Source organism: Alligator mississippiensis, chromosome 5 (genome assembly GCF_030867095.1).
Source record: "Alligator mississippiensis isolate rAllMis1 chromosome 5, rAllMis1, whole genome shotgun sequence".
Lineage (NCBI taxonomy): Eukaryota > Metazoa > Chordata > Crocodylia > Alligatoridae > Alligator > Alligator mississippiensis.
In genome coordinates this window covers 132031598-132055772 of record NC_081828.1, presented here as the reverse complement: position 1 = coordinate 132055772, position 24175 = coordinate 132031598, and the positions used below count along the sequence as shown (strand labels likewise).

At 43.2% G+C, this 24175-nt stretch overlaps 1 long non-coding RNA gene across 1 annotated transcript in view; it reads left to right on the top strand.

The window, feature by feature from the left end:
* Positions 1–11612, top strand: part of LOC109282240 (uncharacterized) — a 58470-nt gene extending 46858 nt beyond the window's left edge. The window contains exons 3-5 of the long non-coding RNA XR_009462545.1: positions 6361–6455; positions 6602–6780; positions 8333–11612. This is a non-coding gene — a long non-coding RNA (uncharacterized LOC109282240). The remainder of the gene's footprint in view (positions 1–6360; positions 6456–6601; positions 6781–8332) is intronic.
* Positions 11613–24175: the final 12563 nt, after the last annotated feature.

The window sequence follows — 24175 nt, the reverse complement described above, 5'->3', positions numbered from 1 at the left end:
CTGTACCATGGGTAAAGATAAGTTGTGTTCCTGACTAAGCATAGACAACTACAAGGATGACACTTCCTGGAGCTCACAGAACATCTGCCCCAGCATGATAAATTGGAATAATAAATCTGCACTGGGAGTTCAAAAGATACAATTCGTGGCCTATTCTATACTTGTACAAATACAGCTAAACATGGTCTAGAGACTCATTGAAATCCTAGATTTCAACTTTGAGAGGTCCAAATATAAAATGAGGTTGAAGTTGGCAATCCTCCTGGTTAACAAAAAAAAAATCAGAAAAAGTTAGTCTTTTGCATTGAAAAGCAAGTACCATATTTGCTCAAATACAAAATGAGGTTTCTTCCCCCGAATCAACATGAGAGAAAAAGGCCCTTGTCTTATAACCACAGACAGGAAACCTCATTAAATACAACGTATATCATTAAACTGCTGCAAAAAGCAGCATGTGCTTAGTAATGGTAACCAACTACAAAACTGATTTAAATGCAGCCAAACCTGGTCAGGACTATAGTACATATAGCTCATATGGGTCAAACACTTATATTTTTCAAAAAACAAAAAACGTGTGTACACCCGCACAACTCTCTCTTTCCCTCTCCCACTGCACCTGTTACAATAAGCAGACCTGTGCATCTGTCCGCAGTCCTATCCTAGCCACAATTTTGGGGGCTTATCCTCGAAGTTCATTCACTGTCGTTGTCTCTGTCACTGCTTCTGCTACTGCTGTCACTGCTGCTGTCATCATGAAACATAAGGATAGGTTAGTGCAGCCCATCTGGATAATATAAATGGCAGTACCCATTGTGCACAGTGCTCTTAAGCACCAACTCTTCTTCCAGTCATAGTTAGCCACTACATTGAATACATTTTGACTTCTTCTTCACTCCCACAGCTGAACTCCCACTCCCCTTTTGTTTCCATTTCCAATGATTCTTGTTTCTTCACTAGCCTTGAATGTCTGGCAAACATCGCCAAACAGGGCCAAAACCAGTTCACCCAGAATCCCTCTGCAATTCCTTCTCTCAACCTGTTGCATATGATTAGTGTGACCCCACCCTCCATGAGGTGCATCTGGACCAGGTTGCCTTGTACCTCATTTGTATATACATTTTTGGAGTATCCCAGGACTTGTGACAAGAACACCCAGTTCCAGTCATGAGTGGGGTCTGATTCATACATGGATTCTTTGAGGGGGAGGGTAATCTGGAATATATACACATATTGAGCAGTGCTGAAACACTGTTGACTCTGCTGGGGCCCAGCCCAGTGATTTATATGGTAAATCATGAGCCTTTTGGCTTTGGACTAATATCATGCATAGTTTGTGCTATCTACAAGTAGGTACAAAAATGCTGCTTAAGAGTGCGTTTCTGGCATACCTGTGCTAAAACTTGCACCAGTTTCAAAAAAGTTAAAATGGATCAGTTGTGGGTGAACTAATTCTATGGGTGCCCATACTAATTTCCCTATATGCATATTACTACAGGCATGCTTATTTCAAGGTCAGTGGTTACAACTCTGACCCTCACTTCCATGTGCTTAGGGCAGGGGCAGGCAAAATATGGCCTGAGGGCTAGATTCAGCCCACCAGGCTATTCTAGCTAACTTGTAGGGCCCTTAAAAAATTTAGAAAATTAATATTTATCTGACCCTAGTTGCCTGTCAAAGATGACAGGAGCCAGTGGCAATAGGACCTAGGGAAAGCCAGTGGCAGGACCAAGCAGCTGCAGCGGCAAGACCGGCCTGGCTCTGCGCCAGTCCCAGCCGGAAGCCCCATGCCAAGCAGAGGATCTGGCCTGTGACCCTGGGGCTGTTCCTGCCTCCCTGCACTGGAGGGAAATTCAGATAAGGAGGAGGCAGGGGAGGACTGTGGGCAATCACTCTGGTCCTCGGGGCTGGACCAGGCTGTGACCTTGGTGTTGCAGCTGGGAACCATGTGGTGCTGCAGTGGCCACTGGGTGGGGAGGGAGCACGGATGTGGCTGCAGAAGATGGAGGGAAGGGGCAGTGAGTGCATGTGGAGCACAGCAACAGCTGGGTGGGCACATGGGGACCCATGCCAGTGCACTGGGGTCAGGGTCAGCAGGGGCCCAGAGCAGGGTGGCAGGAGCATGGGCCCGGGATGGCAGGGGCTCTATGGAGCTGGGCTGGTTCCCTCCTCTCCCTGCTGGTACAGCCCAGCCCAGCTCCATAGAACCCCTACCAGCCTTCACTCCGCCCTGGGTCACCACCAGCACAGGCCCTGTGCTCCTGCCCAGCTGTCACTGTGCTCTGCATGCCTGCTTGCTGCCACTCCCCTGCCATCTGCCACAGCCATTTCCCTGCTTTCCTGCCCACAGGTGCCACCACTCTGGCACAACATGGTTCCCAGCTGCAGTGCTGGGATACAAGACTCAGCAGGAACCAGCCCAACCCCTGCGATTCTTGGCTGGCTCCGTGTGGTGGACTTCTGGTCCAAAGATGGCTACCAGGGGGTGGGGCACCTGTCAAGGGGTGGGGCTACCCTTTCAGCCTTTGATGGCTTGCCAGAACTCAGCAAGTGGCCTTCCCCCCAAAATAATTGCCCACCCCTTGCTGAGGGAGAACAGAGTCTAGCAGTAAGGGATGGAGGAAAAGGCAAGGGTAATTTTCCCCAGATTAATTTTCCCTGGTGTACTAGTGGGAGAGGGACAAATTCAAGGCAAATCTGCAATTATTAAATTATATACCTGGAAAATTATAAGAAATGTATATGTGTTCCATATATAGAATCTAAATTATTGGGGGTCATTTTCTATTTGAGTAAATATGGTATTTAAAATATTTTCAACCATTTCAATTCAGAATCTAAATCAGGATCAAATTTGTGGGTAAAATGCTTTTAAAATAAAGTTATCATCTCGCTTACCTATGCTTCCGATCAGTATGTCACAAACAAAATTGGAGTCTAATTGTGGTTAGTGTTAGAGTGATGTTGTAGGTATGCAAGAGGCAAGGATTTCTTAGGGTGATTTTTTTAGTTTTTATTTTTTTAATATTAGATCAACTACATAGCTGCAATAGAAGCACCCCTCTGTCAAGATCATTGATGGCATCAGTGCAACGTGCACAAACTAAATCTTGTCTAAGTCAGGTGGTGCTTAGCAAACCTTCAAAGTGGATTCCATAGACACAAGTTTTAAATTCTGGTCTCAGGTACTCCATAGCATGTATAATAGAAGTTCTGGCTCAGAATTGGAAAGGACTGCATAGCCAAGAACCTGAGAGACTGGCTAAGACTGTTTACTGCCTGGGGGAAATAAGATGGCAAATTAGCTAATCATTAGAAAACAATATCTCTGCCTGTGGATTGCCTGGGACCTTTTACTTCAGAATACATAAAATACACTCGAGATTTAAGGATTAATAACAATCTTAGTTGTATTTATGTTTTGCATATTTGTTGTCCATCTCTGAAACCAAACTAGAAAAACTCAAGGGATGTCTCTAAATAATTATAGAAATGTTTCCTGCTCCCAACTGATCTTCAAAAGAGCAGACAGGCTCTCTGTGGGCCTTAGCTTAAACTCTTAAGCTTAAACTCTAGGACCTTGTATTTTGTGTTTAAGTCCCCTTTGAAAGGGGCTTTGTAAGTGCTGGACTCCACTCCTGGATATAACTGAAGAGATGAGGTCATGGTCAAGAAGCATTGGACAGCATATTCTAGTCTAGTAATCTGAACTAATAAATCTGATCTACCTATGGCAATTTAAGTTTTCTGAAGTTGTGAGGTGCATTGTTAGTATGGTGGTTTAGACTACAAGTATATCAGACCAAGTATCTTGCATCTCAAACTTATTACAAAAAATGTTGGCCCAGCTGCTCTAGTTGTCATCTTCCCCCGTGGAATCATTGTTTTTCTTCCAGAAAACCAACTTTGGCAGTTAAATCTTGTTCATCTCTAACTAGAAACATTCCTGAAGTTGGACAGCCTTGCTTAAAGATAGTTGCAGACTGTCGCAGGGCACCTCGGTGCCCCTGCTCCTAGAAAGGAGAAACTGCCTGGGAGCAGTGAGCGCGCCCTGGCCTGACATAACGAGCCCAGCTGAGGCTTGCTCAGGTAATGAGCGCAGCTGCGGGTTGCCGGAGCAACCGAGGGGAACCAGCTGCCGGTAGGAGGCAGGGCCTGGCCCTTATAAAGCTCAGGGCTGAGGCCAGGCTGGCAGTTTGTTGTCAGCAGCCGGAGAGGCAGGAGCTCCCTCAGCCGAGATATGGGGAGAAGCCCGACGAGCGAGTACAGCTCATGATAGCCCTGAGAGGATTGGGCACTAAAGGTTTAGCCAGGGGGCTTTATGTTTGTGTTACAGCCAGGAGGCTTGTGTTTGTTTGGCTCTGTTATTACAACCGGAGGCTTGGGTGAGGCTGTAGGGGTTGGAGGAGGCCTCAATCACAGGGACCCCAGAGAGTGTGGGGTGCCCTAGCGCCAAGAAGGCGCATTATTTTCATAGCGCCAGGGAAGGCGCAGCTCGCACGCCAGTGCATGAGCAACTGGCGGCGAGGAGCATGGCCAGTGGGTCGCGGGCGCAACCCATAGGTTGCGGACGGGGACCTAGACCCCGGATTGCGTGTGGGGGAACATAGACCCCGGCCCCAGGAAAGGGGCGGTATTATTGAGTAGCCCAGAGTGGGCACGGTGAGCCCCAAAGGGGGGGAGCGCCATACTGAGGAGCCCTAGAGAGAGGGGCAATTATCGAGAAGCCCGAGATGGGCATAGCGAGCCCGGCCGCAGGCTAGTGTGGTAACACCCCTCAGACTGAAGCAGGGCGCTGCGGTTGCCCCGAGAAGACAGGGAGTAGCAGCGCGGTGAGCCAAGGTCAGAGAGGGTGCCCGTGCGGTTGGCCCATAGGACCGGAGGCCCGCTAGAGAGTCCCTGAGCGGAACCACACCGGCAGGGGAGGCCCAGAGTGGGTAAGACGAGAGTTCCAGCAAGAGGCTGGGCATGAGAGAGGGAGCCCAGAGTGGGCCACATTAGAGAGGAGGCCTGGGAAGCGGGCGTACAGACCGGACAACGTCTATTACATCTGCGAGGCTTGGGGCGTGGTATTAGGGGCTGGTAGGAGCCACGCATAGCCCACAAGGCTAGGGTGTCTGGGGAACACCCACCATATCGGGAGACCCCCAGGGGGTCCGGAAGAACCGCGGGGACAGAGGTCCCGAGTAGCCGTGCCCAGGGAAAACACAAGGCAGCCTCCCAACATTATATTTACCATCAAAGACGTGGCGGGCGAGAATTAGAGGGTGTCTTGGGCCAGCCTGACACGGAGTGAGGGACCTTAAGGAGATCACGGCCCTCCGTGAGGACCCCGCCGTGGCACAGACCCTTCCCAAGGAGAAATTGTTAGCTAGATCATGCAGGGAGTTGGATTCACAAATTGCCATTTAAAATTTGTTAGACGTTCCATAAAATCTGGAATCTAGCAGATGCAAGCATCTTAGTTGTTGCCAACGACCTTAACCTGATCAACCTTTTTCAACTCCCACCCGGAATACAGCACAAGGTCTGGCAACATCTATGGGACAAGACCTTTTGAGCTGTTTCTTTTACTGATACATACTTTTTTTTAGGTACATAATTGCCTCTGCCAAATGTCAGAAACTAAAGAATTGTTCTCAGAACAGAAGCAGTGAATTATTCCAGAAATCATCTGAAGTAGTGACCTTTTGATGGGTACCTCCATAGATAATCTATGTTGCTACTGTAATCAGCCACATGCAATAGTGGGTACCCAGTGTACTAAGTGTTTGCCAATATTATGGGTCTGGCATGGTAACATTTGAATAATAGCTACCTCATTGTAAACCTAACAACCTAGTTTAGGCATTGCCTTTTCCATGGATGGATATGCTATGTTTTGATGGCACACATTTAACAGTTCACCTAATGTAATCTCAAATGGAAAATATTTCATGTTAAACCAAACACATAGCATAATACGTTGTTGTCAGGATCACCAGTGTTGTTGCCGTTGTCCTCGTCAGGTGTTATTCATGTGTTGTAGGTGTTGAAGTCTCAGGAACTGAGGTACTGGCAAAAGTTGCAGCCAGGAGATACCAATATGTATCTTGTCATAAAGAATGACCGTTGGCTCAGTTCAGTTGCAAAGATTTGGCCAGGCTTATTGTCTACCACCCTAACATGTTTTGGCCTAGCAAGTATAGGCTAACACCATGTGGGCTTCTGTAGTTCACTACAACGTTCCCATACTTTCCAAGTCTCCTTTTATACAATAATCAAAACAAATTACATATCACATTCCATCTGTAGCTTGAATATCTTAAACTATCCTGTACCATGGGCTTGTTTCGCATCCTGATTTGGGTTTTCTCATTCTAGTATTATCATTCTGATACTGGACTATCCTACCCCTTGTTCAACCATCTCTTCCTCTCGTATCCTGGAAGGAGTACACATCTGGCCCACATGCCAAGGTTTGTTTGCATAAGGAGTTCATGCATTGGTCAAGTTTGCTGGTGAGGCCTACTCTGGCCAATGCTTTAGCAAAGCCTTTGTGAGTAGTATGTATTGATCAATGCTCTGGCGAGGCCTACAGATATGTTTTGCTTATTCTCTTTAGGGGGATAACTGAATCTGAGTATCTACTGGAATTGGAATGGAATAGAAAAGCATACTGGAGGTCACAAAGGACTTGCCTTATATAAGGTTTCATCTGAAGATAAGATCCTTCTTTTGCTGGAGTTTATTGGAAGTCCCTTGCTGTGAAAAGCTTGGCAAGTCATTGGAGAACTTATTTTGGTTAGTTACAGTTTTCACTGGTATTACTTTGTTGGCAGTGGAGTGACACAGGATAGATAAATTTGTCTGTAAGATTATTGGGAAAAATAAGAGAATTATTCCAAGAAAGCAATCCAAAATAAAGATGAAATTCTGATTTTCATTTACACCAGTAGAACGCCAGAGAAACTTCACTGATATCAGTGGAGTTGCTCTGGATTTAACTGCAACTGAAAACACTGTGTCTTTTAAGGACTATTTTCTTCTTATGAAATTCTTGAATAGACCAAATTATGCTTCCAGTGACAAGACACCCATTTAAATCACTGAGAAGTAATTGACAGCTTGTTTCCTGGTGTGTCTTTTTAAATAAAGAATTGATAAGATGTTGCAGCATGGGCAGATCTTTCCTGCAGAGCAGGAATCAAATTCAAGCAATGAAAAGTATTTCAGGAAATTATCATCTTGTTTCAGACCACCAGTGTGCAGTTTGCTGGAAACATTTTTTTTCCTCCCAAGTTGCAGCTTGTCCCATAAAAATCACTTAATACCTTAGCATAATAACTAGATCTAATAACAAACTAGAACTAATAACACAAGATTAACAAGGAAGAATGTCCCTGGCAAATGCAGCCCTTTTCCTTACCCTTCCTCTGAAAACTGACTGGTCCTGTTACAAATTTGTGCCTGAATTAAAACTATTGGACTGTTTTGTATCATCCAGTTATTAGCAACAAGAAAACACTTAGCCTCCTGCCTGCTTTCATTGAGCTGATGAGGGCTAGCGTGCAGTGACTGCTAACTAAAAGCCAAGTGTAAATGCTGCAATTGGATCTTTTCTCTGTGCCTTCCTTCTACCCACCCTAAGTCTTATGCTTGACCACATGCCTTTCTAAGGTGGTGACTGATTTATTGACATGATGACAAAATAATTGTCAAGAGACTCAACCTAGTGTACTTTGGTGGAAAATAGTATTTAATCTGCCTGTTTGTATTAGGCATGACTAGTTGCATTGTGAAAGACAGAAGAAAAGTGTTTAATGTAGGAGTATAGCCTATACACTTCCGTTACAAATATAACGGCACAAAATGGGACCTACCTAAAGACAAAATACTAAAAAAAAAAAAAAAAAAAATTGGCACAGCCTCTTGTGATCAAACAGGGAGAATAGTGTCCAAGCCTAGTAAGTGATGAGTTCCTTCAGTTTCCACTGAATTTGGAGGCTATTGCTGGGGTGAAATCCAACCTTTTGCATTGGCCTGGTACCAGTTCTCTGCACTAGTTTTACCAGTAGTGCATAATGCATACCAAAATGAGTATCACAGAAAATCAATGGTGAAGATTTTGATAGAAGTGGGCATATGAGAGCTAAAGTGAGCCACTAGCCTGATTTTCGCCAGTGATCTTTGATACCAAAGCCCCTATCAGTTCAATGGAGCCTTATGCATGTGTCAATACAGAACTCATTCTATGACCAGAAAGAACAAAAAGGTTCATCTACAAATACTGGCCCCTAGTCGGTAGTGTTAATAGTGAGGGCTGATTTTTTTTTTTTCTTCTGTCTATTTTCAGGATCTATCAGTGAGTTGATTTAAAAGGATGATGCAATGTGGTATGACAGGCTCTTAATTTGCAAAAGAAAGCAAATGTCAAAAGAATTTTTGATGCAGAAGAATCCACGATGACTGGTTTTAATGTTGCAGTCCTCCAAAGATTGCTGCTGTTGTGGGTATGTGAATTCTATTTTCAGTAACAGGAATTTTCCAGTGGCTCTTTTTTTTTTTTAGAAAGACACCAAAGAGCATCTCAAAGGCAGTAATACTGATACTTGACTTTAGTCATGAATATGGTAGTCAAGTCTTCATTTCACTTTATTATTTTTTTAGCCTCTGCTTTGTCAGATAAAATGCCCCCTTTCAATTCAAAAAGAAAGACAAGCCAAGGAGTTGGGTTTTGGCTGCTTTTTATTAAAAATGAATTTGCTGACACTTCACACAAAATCTCCTCCTTGGCTAAACAACAGGGTTTTTTTCCCTGGAATGGGTGGTAAGATTCAGTATTTCTATACACAGTACTCAATGCTGAACTCCTTTTGCAACATCACCACCAGAAATCCCACAGCTGCTGCAACAACAACTCCAGAAATCAAATCTGTCTCTGGGGTCATCAGCCTCTCCCTCCTATCACATCCTGGATTCCTTTTTAATTAGGAGAAAATGCTGTTCTTACAGGCAAGAGGTTTCTGTCATTAGTTCTGTGTCTGTCTTTGGGCACTTGGGTCCCAGATTAATTTGGAAGTTTGAAACAGGAGCCATTCTCTTGAGCATCTTAGGTTTTTCCTCATCATCATGAAGGATCAGTATTGCTCTAACTCATCACTTTGAAACGGCCTTTTATACTTATGGTTTCTAATGGGCTGCTGAAATATGACACCTGAAATGTGTGGTGATTTCAGAAAGTTTAATGATAATCTAAGCATTTATCTTTACACTCTTAATCCCTTCTGCAGCCAGGAGATAAATTTTCAATATGTTGAAATAAAACTCATTTACCCTTTCATGTCTCTGTGCCATACACATGGCATAATCAGGATGTTGGTTCCATTATGTCTTTCCCACTACAGACCACTCAAACTGACCCACTTTGTAACTACCTGAATCTTTTATCCCAGCATATCTGTTTGATGTTAGTCCCCAATTGTCTCTTCCTTGGCATATTTCTTCAGACCCACTTACCTTGACCTCCCGCACTGATCTTCCATTACCATGGCTGCTGTGTACTCTGAACCCAAGTTATCCACTAGAGTCAGTCTGACTCTGCTTTCCTCTTTGCTCACCTGGATCACCAGTTTCTGGCTTTCTCAGCTATGAAATGACACCTGTGCATCTGAGTTGTTGGAACTTTTTCCAATATCACTTTCTCAGACCAGCAGTCTCACCTCCCTATCAAAAAATTCAAAGATGTTAAGTCTATTAGTGAGGGGAAACTGGATTTATTTGTAGAAGCAAGACCTTCTACTGGGCTCTTTAGAACTTGTGTTAAGACATGATTAAGGTGATGAATAAGGTTGATTGACAAGACTGACTACAGTGCACTTTGCTTTTAACCCAGATTGGCATTGGATGATCTTCTCCATTCAAATGCTGATTGCAATATGTTCTACAAATGTTCAATCTCATTTGCATCACTGTAGTATGGATGAATGTTTCTCTAGTCTTGAATTAATTCTATTGCTTACTGCTTTGTATTTATGCTAGTGAATCATTTTAAATTTCTACATCCTTATGAATTATCATTCAATACAGCTATTGGTGCTTGAAATGTGCCTTCTTGTTTCTTCTACTGGTGGCATAACTAGGGTGGGGCAACTGTCCTAAGTGCCAACTTGAAAGGGGGTAGGGGTGGAGACATGCTGACATATGATCACACACCAGTGGCTCAGTAACAGCCAAAAGTTTGTGCTGTTCCTACACCCCAACTGCATCCCTGCACCACTATATCCATTAGACTATTTTATATCCCTGTCACTAGATCTTAAATTTAATCTGATTTTCATGGTCCGTCTGACTATATACTTTACTATTCCTTTTAGAGGATTCAAAGATTATGAAATATTTAATACATTGGTCCACAGTTCCCAGTGTAACTCCACTCATCTCAGTGATGCTGGTGTGAAATTGTTTTTTGGAAATGAGTTTAAATGCATGCTACTGAATGGGGGCCCCAGATCTGGCCTTCCCAACACTTTGTTTTAGCACTGACCTATATAAATACTTGTTATATACTGCACACAGAAAATGTGGATGTGGTACTGAAATGTTTGAGCATTAGGCTTTAACAGACAATAATTCTGTGCATTTCCCATTCAAGCACTCATAAAAGCTTCAGATTTTTTGTATCTACTTTACTTTTTGTGCCTATATTGGGAAGGTGAATAATGAAAGAGAACTTTTATTGTATTCTATTATGTGTTCATATTTAGTGAACAAAAGGTAAAGCTATTGGTATCTGTGTCCAGATTTGTCAGGAATGGTCCCAAAGCTCTTTAGGCTGTGAGCCAATCTCTGCTCATAGCTTCTTATTTATGGTAGTATAGCTCCATCACTGTCAGTACAATTAGCTTGACTGGTACTCCCCAAAAAATTTAAAAATTGGTTTTGTGTGTGTGTGTGTGTGTGTGTGTGTGTGTGTGTAGAGTGCCAATGGATCAGCCATTATATGTGATCAGTTACAGACAGATGGGCTCAGACCAAATCAGAATCCAGTTTGATTAACCTGTTGATTGCCAGGAAATCATCAAGATAAAAGTAAATGAAAAAGGAAATCTTCCCTGCTACAAATTTCATGTCTTAGTCCGTGCCAGTGCAACACTGTATTTGGCTTCTTTCTGTCTGTCATACTTTTCTGTTGTATACCTCTCAGTATCCTTGATAAGAGATCAATGTATTTATACAATTACTGAAATACTTGAAGACACAATAGTCCAGCCCCATGAAATTGGTTCTCTTGGTGGCCATACAAAATTAAAAATGCCAGAAGGAATCATTCTTTTTCTTTGTCTGGTTATTATAAAATGCTGCAGTGAAAACTTGCTGACTAAATGTTTCTAGCCCAGGAGCTATTTGTGTTCAGTTCCCACTAGAGTATGGAATAAGCAATCTCTAACTGGATTATGGAATGGATTAAGAGTAGGCTATGGGTTTTGTTAACTGGATTATATAGTTATGCTCTCCCCGTGTTGGGATCTCCACTTGCTTAGCAATTCCTGTTGTTTAAACAAAGCATTGGAGCATGTATTATAGGTGGAATTTGTTCCTTTACTTTAATTTACTGCTGCTTAATGAAATTATGAGTTGAGAAACAAAGCTTGCAACTAATGTATCTATTCAAAATCATGCTTTATTTTCTATATTAAAAAACCAGCTGTTTCAAACAACCTGCTGCTGCTAAATCCTAGGGCTGATTAAGAGGCCATTAGATCATTGATCTAGCGCTCCAAACAATTTACCTTTGCCACTTCAGTAATGACAGACTACAACAAAATGCTAGGGACTTGAAAAGCCTGCATCCTAACTTGGAATACCAGGTTCTTCTTCAAGTACAATGGACAAAATGGTCACAAGTGGCTTCTGATGTCTCCCAACCAGGGACATTTGAAAAGGGTCTTACTAATAGTGGTTGTATGCTCATTCCTTTCTTAAAAATGGGGCTTTTCTACCAGTCATAAGATGAGGAATTCAGAGTTCCTTGTTAGTATGGAAAATCAGGTCCAGCAGGGCTCTAGTGACCTAATAACAACTGTTGCACTTACAGTAACAAAGCTAGGGGAAAACCTTTAGTAAACTCAGTGTCTGCACTCAATGGTGCTTCCCTACTCTGCACCCTAAAGACCTGACCTGTTCAATATCATTGACAGAAGCATAGCATTTGCTATCTGAAGAGACTGGTGCAGAAACCAATATATTTGTTTTAGAGGGTTGTGTCTGTAGCCAATTTTCACACATTAAAGCCCTGGCCAGAATAACTATGGAGTGGTGAGAGTATCTGTTGGTAGATGACAAGATGTACACATCTGGCAATTTGATTAAATCTGCTTACCCCTCTGTAGCAGTCTCGGGGATAGCATTTCCTTGGTTTCATGTGGAGTGATTCTTCTTAAACTCATCAAATTCTTCCACAGTCTGGCCTGATAGGAATGAAGTGTGTGCATATTCTTTTAGTTGTTTTTAAAATGTATGTGATGGCAATATATCCTAGCACACTGCAGTTCAACAACCATGCAGCTGAAGTGCCAGTGCTGTACTACGGCATGTGGTCAAAACAAGTTCTCTCACATCTTTGTAAAACCTCCTAAAGAATCAGACATAGCTACATATACAGATTTATAGCACTAGAAGTGGTGATCTCCAATTAGGGCAAGCCCCTACATTTCCTTTGGGAACTGAGTACTGCTCTGTAATTAATTTAAACTGTGTAAGAGTTAACAAATCAATAATTCATTGTGATTCCTTAGCACTGTATTTAAATAGAGTACTGCCACAACCTTTTAAAATGACTGTATTCAGCTGTGCTCTCATTTTGCTCCAGTCTTAGTCAAGCTTTAGTTCTAGTTTCTCATGGACTGTGTTCAATTGCAAATTAAATTTGTCCAAGTCGCTTGTCTCTTCAGAACACCAAGGCTATATTTCTATTCCAGTTCCAATTTGATTCTCCAGTCTTATCTTCTACCTCACCTGTCTCAGTCTCCATCAGTCCAAACTACAATAGAAGTGGGGGAAGTAGTCTGATTTTTAAGAAGAAAAAAAAATCTCTTTCTAGTGCCTGCAAAGTTTGAAGACATTTTGCTTGCAGACCACCATACTCCAGATAGTGTTGTCAAGATATTCTCATTATTTACCATTTGGTTTTCTTCACATTGTTTCTAATGTTGTCTAGCCAGCCCAAATGGAAAGGAAGTGGACTTGTACTTACAAATCTGAAGGATGCAAATTTGAAAGAAGGGACATAAATTCTTTATAGAAGAACATGGACTATAAAAGGAAATGATGAGGTGCTACTAAGTACAAGTTTAGGGTGCATATTGGGAATAGCTTCCTGAACACCAAGAGATTTTTTTATTTTTTTTTTTTGGATGCAAAATCCTAAATAGAAGGCAGAAAATCCTCTACATTGTGAAGCATTTTTAGTACAGCTAGATCTTGCAGTAGCTAATGTGTTGTCCAGGACAATTCTCTGTTGACTAAGGAAGATGGATAAGATGGTCAATAAGCAAGTCTTATTCTCACAGGAATGTACCTTATTGTGAGGGAGGTCCCCATGTCTAAGAAACAAGGTCCTCCTTCAGTGCGAGTAAGGATGGCAGAATCCATCCCTATGATCCAATGATAGGGGAAGAGAAAGGAATAACACAGGAAGGAAAAAAGTAAAAAGTAGGGAAAAGAGAGAAGAAAATATACAGCACAAAGGAAAGAAAGAAGGGGAGATGAACAAAGAGGTTCATAAGTAGATAACAGGAAAAGAATGAAAAAAGAATTGCAGCAAGGAAAAGTGATAGAGAATGGATGTGACCAAGGAAAACAGATGAAAGAAATGCTAGAGGGCCACAAGAATGCTAGAAGACATGAGATGGAAGTAGAGCAACTTGAGAAATGGAGCAGCGGGAGAAGAGGGGAAAAAAAAAAGGGTAATCTAGTGCTGGGGAAACATACTTACTAGTTTGCCTTAACAGGAATATGTTGAGTCCCATTTCTTTTGCTTGATATTTTTCTTGCTCCATTGCCAAAAGTTTGCATTTTGAAAGAATGAGGACTTCTCAATTTCATTCTCCTCTGATTTTCATTAGGGTGGAATCTTTGGATGCAGGTCTTGAAAAGCATTGCCATGGACTAGTATTACCACAGGGGATATTTTGAATTTTTTTTTGGCTTTGCAGTATGATGGTAGAGTGAGTCCCTTTCCCTTCCCATAAGCTCTTTGAAACTCTCAGCTCCTGGCTTTCTCCTGTCCCTACAACACCAGCTCCCAAGATCCTTTATGCTTCATCTGGTCATCTGCAGAGTAACTGTCTTTGGGATTTGCAATTCTCCGTGTCATTCTGTTTTATTAAATAGCTGGAGTGTACACAGCGGGGGCTTCATTTTGCATTGGTGGGGAGATGACATGGAGATAATGAGGGACTTGCAAAGAGGAAAGAGCTGAACCCACTGAATGAATGGTGGATTGCTTACCCAGCCTCAATACCACCTTTTTAAGGTGTCTCACATTTTCAGCACGATCCTGAATTCTGTTGCCATCATGTTGAACTCCTGCACACTTCAGTGCTTGTTGGACTGTACCATTTTTAAGCTGCAGAGTGCTATGATTTACATAACAATCTTGGTGCCACAAAACCCACCTAAGAAATAACCTCATCTCCCCTCCTCCTTCCACACATGCACGTACAGTAAGGGGCAGGGTGAGTTCTGCTGAGGGCATGGACTAGGATACTGGAAGCCAGACAGTCACTTACTAGGTTTCTTGAAAACAGCAGGCTGGAAGAGCTCTCTAAAGATGAGATCCAGTGCTCCTCATGCAGAATACATGAATAAACCCAAATTATTCCAGAAGTGTTTTTTCATAGTAGCTAGGGTCAGGAGGGACCTGAACAGATCATCTAGCCTGACCCCCTGCCACAGGCAGGAATGAATGCTGGGTTTACAGAATGAATGCTGGGTTGAAGCATACTGTTGAAGAATGCTATGTTGAAGCATACTGTTTATCTGTATTATTTCCTACTTCACAGCTGTACCTAGACTTATAGTAGAAAAGGAATAAGGTGTTGTACAAAGCAGAAGGGTGACTCATTAGTTTTACATGGGGACATGTGACATCAAGGTATGACCTCCCTTTAGCTGTCCCTATTCTGCTGGCCCTTAGTTCTTATTCAGTACTGGTTTTCCTTTGCCCTCCACTCACCCTTGCTGTTTCACTTTTGCAATGTAGATGTTTTAAAACGTGCCATCAACGTTTCTGGGGGTTGCATGTGTTGAGACTGTCTATTTTCAGACATCCTGACTAATTTTGAATGCCTCCCATTTATAAAGTACCAAAGCACCCAAGATCTGTTTGGTTGTTTTTGTTTTGCAGATGCTAATTCCAACCAGCTTTGGAAGTTGTAGGTGTTCAATTAGTCTTGAAAGTTAGGCTGTGGTGAATCCATGTCCCACCAATTAGCTGACACTTTGACCATTTAGAAAGGCATCGTTTTCACAATCATGCAAATTACTAGTGAAGTATAAGCCCTTTTTCTTCTACACAGTCTGGACAGAAACCATTGCAGATCCCCTGCTACAAGCTCCAGCCCATGTTTTGCAATGGCAGGAGTGCCATGTAAACTGTTTAGGCTACTTATGCCAAATTTTTCAAACATCCATACGTACAAGTAGGGGTCTCTCAGAAGTACTCATCCCCTTGCTCACCTTCAAGTTGACTTGCTTTGTTTAAAAAAAATGGGTACTGTGTTATAACTATTTCTTGCTCCTAAAAAATGTCAAATATATGATGATAAAATGTTGTCTGCTGGCTCGTACTTTCAGAGCTGCTACTTCAGCTCACAAAGGAGAGTGCTTGCCTACAGGACCAGAGCACTCCCATGTCCCTGTAAAATACACTTGGTATTGGCAGGTTGGTCTAGGTCAGTTGCAGCCTCTATAACATCATGTGCATTTAAAGAAAGTCATATGAAAGATAAGAGTTCCCAATGCAGTTAAGAATCTTGTTGAGATTTTTTTCATTGCCCTCCTTTTATCTCTTCTCCTTGTGTTTCTCAGGGTTTTATTTATTTTTTTTCCTTCATGCTCTGGTAGTGCTGCTGAATGTTGATGAGACAACGGGCCAGATAAAGCGAAGAGATAACAAGTAGATATTTTTCCTTTCTCAATGGGAGTTTCTAACTGGCATTGATTATATGTTACTTGGATGCCTTCCTAATTTTAATGAATGGCCATTGCAATAATGTCTGGATTTTCTATTGTAATTCAGCTGTTTGATTGAAGTCACAAACATTGTCTGTTAATACTGAAGAGGTTGTCCAAACTGTTTAAATAGCTGTGTTTTGCAAGGTATGTGGTTTAGAAAATAAAAATAAATAAGTGTAGGCTGTTTAAAACTGTGGCCCACTTAACATCAGTGCAATTTTAATGTTTTTATGAAGTGGATTTTCTACTCGTATATAATGGTGCATCTATCACTGTGCTCAGAAATAGGTTAAAAGACAACCAAATGCCATTTACATATATCTAGTACTTGAATTACAATGCACACAACCAAATCATGGCTTGATGTAGCCAAGCATTTTGTGCTAGAGGTAGATATCAAAAGCAGCCTGCAGTTTTCAGTTCACCGTTTACTTCACTGGAGCAGGGGAACTGAATGGAGACTTGAACTACAGGTAGGTATGTTGTTTGGAAATAATACCGTGCAATATCTTGTGACTTCAGCTCATCAGATGAATCAGCTTGACAGAACTATTGCTTGCTCATCTGAGCTCAGCAATCTACTTGACAGGTAAATTAAGAATTTTTTTTTTTTTTTCTCATCACCCTTATGACAGGAAGGTGTTAAGTACAGCAAACTCTATGCTTGGTCTGCGATGTGTTTTCATGACAAGTTTGCAAGGGTGAATTACGGTGGTAGCAGAAATTGATGGGAAAATGCTGGAAATGAGTCCTCTGTTTTAAAATTCTCTTACATTTAATAACCTTGTTTATCTCTGCTAGCAAGAAGCTGTTTCGTATGATCTAACACAACAGGACCAGGGTGTGTTTGAACCCTAAAAAGTGATTAAGTATAAACTTTTTTTTTTTGTTTGTCTGGGGGTTTTTTTAAGACAACCATGGGGCCTGACTCTTACAATTAATGGTTTGGCTGCCAAAGGATTTGTTTTATAAGTTGCCAAAACATGCCATAAACATATAGCAGCAGACATTCTCTCTCTTGGCCTGTAACATTTTTTTATAATGTAGCAAATTCTGGCTCCTTCCCCTGCATCAAAGTGTGAAGTCTTTAAAAATGTTGGAAAACAAATTTACCATAAGCAGCAGACAAAACCCTTGACTTAATTCTGGCTATGTAAAGTGATTTCTATTGGGAGGTTACCTAGGGGTAAAAATTGTGATGGCTTGCAACACCAGATACATGTGTCCAGAGACCTGCCTTACTCCACCTCTGCGATTAAGTAGTTCACACAAGTATAGTGTATGGAGTATTTGGCAGCAGTGATAATCATGTGCTGAAATTCACGCACATCTCTTCTGCAAATGTCATACACATCATTCTCGTAAATCTTCCTTATAAATAAGTCACTTGAGATAATATTATGCTATTTTTTGGCCTACAGAATTAAGATAAGTTGGTCAGGCTACTAGCTTTAGGTTCCCTGCTTTTGACATATTTCTACTTGTCCCCACCCTTGGAAATACCCTGATAGATATGGTTACATCTAGTCCTGAATATTTGCATACAAGCTACACCTTCAGCTGGTGTAAATTTCTTTAACTTCACTGCATCTCATTGGAACTATGTTGATTTACACCAAGAGGATCCAACTCTGTGAAGCAGCGAAAGTTATAACTGTCTGCATAATCTACTAACAAGTCACTTCAGGCCAAACTCTTTGCTGTGACATTTTCTCTGAAATTCACTTTAATAAGGTAATATTTTCTTCCAGTTCCACAAATGCAAATCAGCTGTACTGTACTACTTATATTTTCTGTTTTAATTAGAATCTGTTGGTTCATCTATACTGCAACTGCAGGTGAAAGTGAATTATTTTACCAATCTTTCATCTTAATTACCTTGATTAGCTTTCCTTTCTTCTTATTTTTATTAAACCTCATCTCTGGAAATGTCCTTTAATTCAAGACAATAAATACACTTTTATTTAGCAAGCTGTGGAAATGAGGGGATGCGAAGCAAAGATTCTACTCATTAAGCATTAAGGTTACTAATACTCTTACACTAATTACCCCTTCTTTAAGTTGATTGTCTTAGCAGAAAAACAGGCTTCACTTCTCTCTTGGATCATCACATTTATTTACATGTGCAGGAAAACAAAAAACCAGCAAATCTTAAAGTTAATACCTACAATACTTCTAAGACTCCAATGCAGTTAAGCATCTCTACTATTCAGCATTGCAATTCTCTTGGATTTTAAAGGGGAAACTATAATGTTGGCTGATTTTTGGTTGTGTTTTTCCTTTCAGGCATTGTATGGATAAAAAAAAAAAAAGAGAGCAAAATTTGGGACTCATTCCTGTTTGAAGCATTTCTTATAGCCCAGGTCTTGCCAGCTGCCTGCTTAGCTTAGCCTGTGAATCCTTTTCTGAGTCCCCTAAATCTCTGCATGCCTTGCATGGGGTACCTAGGCATCTCACTTGCAGTTCTGGATTCCACTCTGTGGACCAGGCACTTATGTCTTTCATTGAATTGGGCCTTACCTATGTATATGAGACAGTACCATCTCCATGGGTGACCATGAAGCTCTTGAAGGCTGAGCAAATTCTTACAACCTGTTCTTGGGGCAATCTACCCTTCTTTTTCCTGCCACGTCTTGATGTAAATGGTTATTAAAGAATGGAAGGCTGTCCTGATATTACATTAATGATTGATAGGTATCAGGGGCCCATGCCATAAGAGCTAATTGCATGGCTCTACTCCTCTCCTACATCACACCTTGCCTTGCAGGTGTTTCAAGTTACCAGTTGGGTGGGACACTTGTCCCTATATCTCCATGCCACTTCAGGCCTGCCTTCCTTTGTTACAGTTTTAACCTTCCTGGCTTCTGCCCCACTACTCTGGCTGGTCCCACAACCAAGACCCACTTGGCTTCTGGCCCCCAGCTCTGGTCTTGTCCCCTAGGGTACTGGGCCCCCCGGTCCCCATCTCCACCCTCCTCTGGGTTCTGGGCTCAGGCCCCATGTTCTGCCCTGCTCTGGGCTATGCACCTGCTCTGCCTTGAACATGCCCCAGCAGGGCTCAAGACAATTGCATGCCCCTGGGACACTGAGACCTCCAAACCACCCCTTTAGTCCCAACCCAAGCCACCAGTACAACTTAAATTAAACCACTTCAGCCTCCTGTTAGGCACCCAAACACTTGCTGGGCTTAACATAAAATAAAGGCTACTTGCCTGAATAACAAGCATCTCTCTCCCTCTGTCCTGGATAACTCTTTCTTGTTCCCAGATCTCCAGAGCTACTTTTCTTCCAGACCCACTGTAGAGTTAAGAGCCCTACCTAGGTATTGCCAGGAGCTCCACACTTCACAACTTTCTGGGCTGGCCTCCTTGACTGGCTTTATCCCAGAGTTTATATAGCTCTGGCCTGAGCCCTCTTCTAGTCATGTGATGCCCCCAGTCAGCTGATCTGACTACAGGGATGTCCTTTAATTCCCACTCTGCTGGCTGCCTCTGCTATAAAGACTCTTCCCTTAAAGGGGCTGTACCATCTTCCAATAACAGGGCCAGGGTTCCCTGTAACAATGAGGAAGAGACAGATGGCTCTTTAATTTAGCAGAAGAGTCGTAATGAGACCCAGTGGTTTGACATGGATGCTAAAATTTCAATCCAAAATAAGGTACAAGCCTTTAAAGGAGGGTCATTAGCTACTTGGATAACTTACCTCAGGAATATTTTTACCATATCCATCAGTTAGTATTTAAATCAAGACTGAATGTCTTTCTAAAAGATCCACTCTTCCTGATAGATATCTTGAAGGAAATAGTGTTTGGCTTCAGCTAATATTTCATATCAGCACTGATATGACAGTATAGTGGTTTCTACAAAATTTACAATGTCAAGTTTTCTTAACTATATTCTTAGCCCTGTAGTCACCAACAGGGGAAAAAAAAACCCCAAAATAGACTTATAACTTGATGCAGTGCTGTGTAAGGTCCTATCTATGTGGTGATGCTTGCTGTGTTGATAGACAGGTGAAACGCTGTGTGGCAGAGCACAGGGTGTCTCTGCCACTTTAAGGCCTGGAGCTGGCAGCCTCCAGGTGCCTGATTAGGGCAGCCATTTTGAGGCTTAGGCTGCTTATATAAACAAGGCAGTTTGGCTGCAGGAGGGCAGGCAGCAATATTGTCTGGCTGTAGGGCTGCTGTGAATGACCTGGAGGTAAGGTGGAGCTGCAAGGGGTTGGCAGAAGGCTCCTGGCCCTGGGCATGACCTGAAACTGCACCCTGTCGGGAGTGGGTGGTCTGGTGGGGCTCTCAGTGGCGTGGGAGCCCCCAGGAAATGCCAGGCCAGTTATCACCCTGGTGAAAGGCGGGTCAGGGCGCCTTAACCCCTAGCTCCCACCAACACCGGGTGGGTTACCCATGTGTTTGTTGGAGGGCCCAGATGGGCCAGTGTTGTGAGGGGCCCAGAGAGGGTGGACCCCGAGAGTGGGAGTGATGTGGGCGTGGTGCTGCAGTTGCCCCCGAGAGGACGGGGAGTAGTGGCACGGTGAGGCCCAGTGACAGAGTGAGTGGCTAGAGAGACCCAGCCTGAAAGGAAGAGTACCCTCGACTGGCCCAAGCTGGGGCCAGGACTACGGTAGTCAAAAGGGCTGGGGGCCCACCACGAGGGATGCCCAAGAGCCGGGGGCCTGGGGTCCCGACTGACCTGGAGGTGGGCCAGGGCTGGTAGCTGGTTCCCATGTTTGGAGCATGGATAGAGACTCCCATATTACACTAGGATCCCAGAACAAAGCTACAATGAATCTGCAGGGAAGATAGACCACATGCAATAACTCAAGGATGCATCCTGTTTAACACTTTTGCTGTTTCCTTGAATTGAAAGATCTAGATATTTGCCGAGCCACTGTCACTTTTTTCCCACTGACAAAATTCTGAGACAATGGTATGTGTAGTCTTATGGCCTTACTAATATTTCTCTTGGGGAAATGTGCAGTTTCCATAGACTTCAAGGGAAGATGATGATGAAAATAATTTAAGTTTCCCCACCTCTAAAAAGGAATTAAGTCATAGTGTTACCAAATTTGCCCATTACTTTGGGGTGTGCCCATTTATTAGGGATAGTTTCTAGGGTCTTGGTGATTCTGTCAATGTGCTGCTTGTGTTACTATATGGAGCTGTATTTCTCCCTTCTGCAAGCCCTCACCCCCAGTCTTGCAGGACTCAATCTCAATGGGACTGGGTTCCTCCAGTCACCAAATCAGGCATACATACAAACACACACAAATTAACGTGACATGCCTGATCTGGCCGGGCTGATCAGCATGGACAGGCTGACACCCTCATATGCCAAGAATCAGTTCATAAGAGCAACAATAAAATGCAGTCAAACACAAGCACACAGGTAAACAGAATCCCTCTGAATCTGGCTGGGTGTCCAGCTGACACCCTCATGGGCCAGCATTCAGTTCATAAGGGCACGTCTGAGTCAAACTGGGTCAATCAGCCTGTACAAGCTGATCCCCTTATGTGTTTCAAACTCAGCACGTCCCAATCTTTGGCCTCTTGATGAGCAAACCCCACAATAATTTAGGCTTCACAGGGATCTTTAGCATAGGTAAAAGAAGCGTTGCTGCAGAGCACAGGAGGAAAAAGAAGCAGAGAAGGAAAAATATACCCAATTACTACCAGTTTGCCTATAAAAGTTATTTATTGCTAAGCATATGAAATATATAATAGTACTAGTAGTAATAGACATGCAAAAGAAAAACAAACACAAACAATGACAATACTACCCTGGCTTCACTAAGTATTTGGGGAAACTTAGCTCAAGCTTAACTAAGACAGTTCAGGTTCAGAAGTTTATGCCTAGAAAGAAGAGAGAACGCTGGGAATCTCACCGAGTCCACGGTACCCAGGCTGTAAAGCTGACAGGCACAGTCCGTAGCACAATCCTTGAAGAGAGAGACGATCTGTTCTTCCAGCGTCCCAAGAATGACAGGGGATGGTGTCAGCACAGGAGTTTTCTTCTTCTTTCTTTCTCCCTCTTTCCTCCTGCTTCTTCGCCTACATATGCTCCTACCCGTACCGGGCGGCCGAGCGGGGCACCATCTGCCTGGCCAACTTTTTGCTGGGCCAGGCCAAGATGGCCGTCCTCAAGAGCCGCCGTAACCAGCTTGCCGGCACCGGCTCAGACGATGCCCCGCAGCTCTTTGGCCTCCTAGCGCGGGCGCGCCTCTCGCTGGAGTTTGAGCACGCTGTGCTCCGGCGGGGGGTGCCCGCCTTCGAGGCACTCTGGGCCCTTGAGGGAACGCTGTGCCATGTGGAGGACGGCCGTCTCAAATACGCGCTCTGATGTCATGACCGGTCTGGGCGACCGGGCGGGCGCGGTGGCGGACTGTGGCTTCCGGCTTGTGCCGTGCCCTGGGCCCTCACCAGGCTGCTTTTGTTTATTTTCTCGGGGTGAGAAGTTGAAGGTTTTTGTACGTGTACTATGGGACAGGGAAGGGTGGAATTGTTCGTTTCTTGAGGGCTATATATATAAATAGCATGTTACACAAGATGTGTATTACTGCGAAGGTGTTTGTCACGGTGTGATGTTCTGAATGTCCTGGAATGGCTTCTCTTTGGTGTGGTTTGATGGTTTTTGCTTTCTGTACCTAATCTTTTGTGAAATAAAGTTGTTAACAGTCCTTCCTTCAGGTTGGGAGAAGAGACGGCTTTAAAAGTTCCGCCCGTGTAGACGCCCTAGGTTCGTGACCCTTTAATCAGTCTGGTTCTGAGGCTGAGTGGCGGTCGCCGTCTGTTAGTTGGCGCTTATATATAGCATGTTAGACATGATGTGTATTACTGCGAAGGTGTTTGTCACGGTGTGATGTTCTGAATGTCCTGGAATGGTTTTTCTCTGGTGTGGTTTGATGGTTTTTTGCTTTCTGTACCTGATTTTTTGTGAAATAAAGTTGTTAAAAGTAAAAGTCCTCCTGCTTCTTCTTTTTCTTTCTCTTTCTTCTCTTTTTAAGCACACACACTTACAGATTTTTATACCCTCAGTTCAGTTGCTTTGAAGCACCCTCAGTAGTGTAAATCATTGTCTTTTCTATTGACAAGGGGTCATCTCAGGAAACTGATTGATAATCAGGAAACCCTTAAGATAAGGGAGTAACCCAAATACTTGGGAGCCAGCTTGAGATTCCTATGGATGGCAGATATCCTGATGGGATATCTCATGGTTTCTTCAGGAACAATAGATAGCTTGCAGCATCAGGATTTTGGATTTTTACTTGTTGTGCACAACCCTCAGCTTAGCATGACTTTTCCAGATTTTACTATAGTCTTTTAACAGACTTAAAGCAATTATTGGGGTGCTCATAACCTTTTGTGGAGAGGACTCCCACCAGTCGTCTCGGGAAAGATACGACAACACCTGGGATTAGGGCTCCAGCAGGCTGGATGCTGTGATGAACCCTTAACCATTGTTCAAATGTTGCCCATGCCCCCTCGGACTCGGTCTCTTTCCTCAGCATTCCCTAACCCGGCAACCGAGTTTTAGTCAATCAAGTTTAAATAGGCCTCCCATAGTGGGACCGGGGAATGTACGGCCCGAGATGCCTATTAAACTTAGAGCTGTGTGTGTGTGTCTGGGGGGGGGTGGAAAGTCCTTAGCAAATCCAGATTAGAACTGGTCTGATAAATGCTGAGCTGGGTGTGTGAGAACATGGGTTAATTAACATTGGAAGCACAGATTCCCCATCATGCAGCGCTCTCCTGCTTCTCTGGTCCCAGAATTCACTGCAGTCTCTGCTTCAGGCTTTCTGTTTTCCATCTCTCATGTAAATGAATGGTCATCTGGTTCCATCTCGGATGCAAATGAGACCTAGGGCAGTTGTTTCACTCTTATCACCCTTATCTGGAGAGTTTTAGGTGCATCTCTCACTGCATCTTAATCAGTTTTGTTTAGGTAGAGAAGGGGAGGGAGGGGGG